Genomic DNA, 3,798 nt, shown 5'->3' with positions numbered 1-3,798 from the left:
CATAACTTCACCTACAATAGTGGAATTCATAGCCCAAGAGAAAGGCAAATGATATCCTCTCATTGGCAATACATGGTAGATGGAACAATAACGTGGTTGTTAGAGTTGTTTGACCCGAATCTCGTCACTTGTTAAAGAAATAAAATAAAGAGTCAAAATAGGTGGATCTGTAGGGGTGAAGGACCGAGGGTCGAATGCCGCACAAGTTGAATCCGTATAGGACTATACTTCTTCTATTAGACATTGATTATAACAGGGGTTTTTAATCCTTAAATAGATGATGTAGAACTCCTTTTGTATTGTGTGTTTTTCAACATAGTAAATTTCTCCTCCTCTGCTCGTGGTTTTTCTTGATTAGGGTTTTCCACGTAAAATATGTGTATTCTTATTATTCTTTTTTATTGCTTTGTGATCATTCCCACTGCCATTATCAATGTTTGTTATAATAAATTAGTATCGAAGCTTTCGGATTGCTTGTCTCGATCACGGTAATGACGACATTGAAGTAAGATATTCCGTTGTTGGACTGCATTGTGGTAGGTAAAAAAGTAGGCAATTCTTGCGTAGATGGATTTGGAAGATCCCTAGAAACTAAAAAATTTATATACTTTTCAGCACTTTCTAACTAACAATTTTTACCAATTTTGAGCTCTTTTAACATATTTTTTGTAATTTTATTACAAAATATAAGAATTGGACAAATTAGAAACAATTTTATATTTTTAAGTACTTTTATGCTTAACTTTCAAAGTTTTTCCCATTTTTAGCAGTTTTACGCGATGAAAAAAAAACCTAATTTAAAGGACCTTGAGAATGACTAGGATTGCTGAAGCATCTCTTAAAACATCTATCACCTGAGGATAATTGATTATTTGACAACCATATATGCCCCAAATCAGCTTCCTTGGACCTATTAAAGAGTTTATTTGATCCAATAAAAATTGAGATGAATTCATTCCTAGCCTGATGTAGAGAAAATGACCCAAAATAATTAAATTAGAAGGGACTGATCCATAAGAAAGAGAGCAGCCCAAGCTGACCCAATTTGCTGCCCAAATTAGTCATTTTAAGCTGACTTAATAATTTCAAAACAGCTCCTTACCTTTCTCTCAATGTTGATCAAACCCATCCTCTTTTCATGTATTTTATTTCTAGCCACAAGCCAAAATTAGTAAACTATCCCAACCTACCCTCCCACTTAGCATAGTCGGCCACTTGAGGGAGATTTTTGAGGCTCTTATTTCTATTTTTAGCCCTCAAATATTAGTATAAATAGAGCCCTCAAGTGCCTCCCATACTCATTTATTCACTCATCAATCATTCATTTCATTCACTCATATTTTCTCTTCTTTCCACTAGCTTTTCCTTTTCCTTTCCATTCCCTCTCTTAAAAAATAGAATTTCTATAACCTTGGGAGCAATCTCAGTCAGCTTTTTCGGGAGCAATTTTCTTAGTTTCGATGACAACTCAATAAAACAAAGGAAGGAGTGAACAATTTTTGCCTCAAGAACGTCTAGAATCGGCTAGAGATATTTTGTTTTGTTCAATTCATAGACATGATTTCAATTAAGCATTTGATTTTCAATAATATCATGATTGCTTAAATTTATTTGTATTGGAATGATCTGATTTCCTTAGTTTGTTTTATTTAATTTTGTTAAGTGATGTTGTCTGCTTTTTGATCTATTTATTCATGCAAGTAAAATCATGATTAAGTTTTTGTTGCATGATTTTTATGAAGGAATCTATGAATTAATTAATTAATCCAACCACAATTTTAATTAATTGATACAATACTTGTATGGTGTAATGTTTAATCATGTAGGGATTTAATTTGTAATAATACCAAAACTATTATTACCTTACATAACCCTGTAAATTGTTTTACGTATTAAATTTTAAATCTGTTAAACGTAGAAATATGTGAGATAGGTTTAATAATTAATTAAGTTAAATACTTTACTAACTGTGATTAGGGTTAGTAAATGTTAGAGTTAGTCACGAAATTTTTGTAACATCTTTTAATAAATTGAATAATTCTAAACTAGGAAAGATGATTGTTCCGACACTTATATGTTGTTGTGATAAACTCTTAAGACTTGCCTAACTTTGTGTTTAATTGCATACTGAGATAATCTTTAGTTTATCAATTTAGAATAATTAATTCACGTTTATTTGTTTACCCATATTTTTAACTCATATTATTTTACTTAAGCCAATTTGTATAAATTTTAACTTTTCACAAAGAATTGCTTAACAGTCCCTGTAAAGACGATAACTTGATATACTTATCACTTTATTACTTGTTACGGTTGTGTACACTTGCACATTTCTGTCGTTCCAAGTTTTTGGAATTGTTGTTGGGGACTATTTTTAAAAAACATTATTTGTGAAATTGTTAATTTTTCATTTTGGTTTCTTTTTTCGTTCAATTTTAATTCCATTATTTTCTATAATTGTTTCAGGAGTTTATGAGTATTGATCAAATCATTGACCTATTCCATGTAGATCTTGATAATGAAATGACTTTTAGACAAAGGAAAAGACAAACAGCTTAAAGAAGGACAGAAGAGATGAACCTTGAGAACCAGAATAAAAGAAATGGTGAAAATCATGCTTAGAATACCATAATTTTTGCTGATGAGAAGGATCGAGCCTTAAAACAATATGCCATGCCACTGTTTAATTAGCTTAATCCGAGAATTAGAAGGTCCAAGATTAAGGCACCATAATTTGAGCTGAAGCCAGTTATGTTCTAGATGCTTCGATACTGGTTCAGTTCAATGGAATGCCTACTGAAGACCCTCACCTTAAGCTCAAATTATTTATGGAGGTGAGTGATTCCTTCAATCTAGTTGGAATACTAGAAGATGCACTAAGCCTGAAGTTGTTCACATACTCACTGAGGGATGGACCCAAGCCTGGTTGAACTCATTGCCACCCGATTCCATTACAATATGGCAAGAGTTGGCAGAACGTTTCCTAATGAAGTATTTCTCATATAGAAAGAATGTTAAGTTGTGAAATGAGATCACTTCCTTCCTGCAAATGGATGACGAATCCTTATATGAGGCATGTGAATATTTAAAAAGTTATTAAGGAAAGCCCCATTACGAAATTACATACTATATTCAGTTAGAGACATTCTATAATGGTCTTAATGCTCATATGAGGATAGTGGTAGATGCTTCAGCGAATGTTGCTCTCCTTTCTAAGTCTTATAATAGAACTTATTAAATTATTGAGAGAATTGCTAGCAATAATTATCCATGACCAACCAATTGATAAGCCTCAAGAAGAAATACCAGGAGTACATGAAGTGGATGTCTTCACTTCACTAGCAGCTCGGTATCTTTGATATCCTCAATGCTTAAGAATCTTACTACTAATGGGTTTAATAATGTTGTAGCTAAGCCACCTAATCAATTCGAGAACATAGCTTTTGTATATTGTGGGGAAGGGCACTTGTTTTAAAATTTCCCATCAAACCCAAAGTCAGTTTTCTACATGGGCAATCATAACTAGAACAAAGGTAGGCAAGAACCGCAGTTTAATTTTTCCAACCCATCATGGCAGAACCACCTAAATTTTTCTTGGAGTAACCAAGGAGTTGGACCAAGTAACACTTATGTGCAACCTAGACAAACCCAACCACCTAGATTTACTTAACAAGTTCAGAAACCATCACAAGTTGAACCTTCTAATAACTTGGAAAACCTATTGAAAGCCTATATGAGAAAGAATGACGCCACTCTAAGGAATTTGGAAAATCAAGTGGGTCAACTTGCTAATGAACT

At 32.8% G+C, this 3,798-nt stretch overlaps 1 non-coding gene across 1 annotated transcript; it reads right to left on the bottom strand.

The window, feature by feature from the left end:
- Positions 1 to 3,016: 3,016 nt before the first annotated feature.
- LOC121215173 (small nucleolar RNA R71) lies at positions 3,017 to 3,120 on the bottom strand. Its single transcript, XR_005910902.1, has one exon. It is a non-coding gene; the product is annotated as a small nucleolar RNA R71 (small nucleolar RNA).
- Positions 3,121 to 3,798: the final 678 nt, after the last annotated feature.

Source organism: Gossypium hirsutum, chromosome D02, assembly GCF_007990345.1.
Source record: "Gossypium hirsutum isolate 1008001.06 chromosome D02, Gossypium_hirsutum_v2.1, whole genome shotgun sequence".
Lineage (NCBI taxonomy): Eukaryota > Viridiplantae > Streptophyta > Magnoliopsida > Malvales > Malvaceae > Gossypium > Gossypium hirsutum.
The sequence above is the reverse complement of the archived record's forward strand: the minus strand, read 5'-3'. Positions and strand labels throughout refer to the sequence as shown.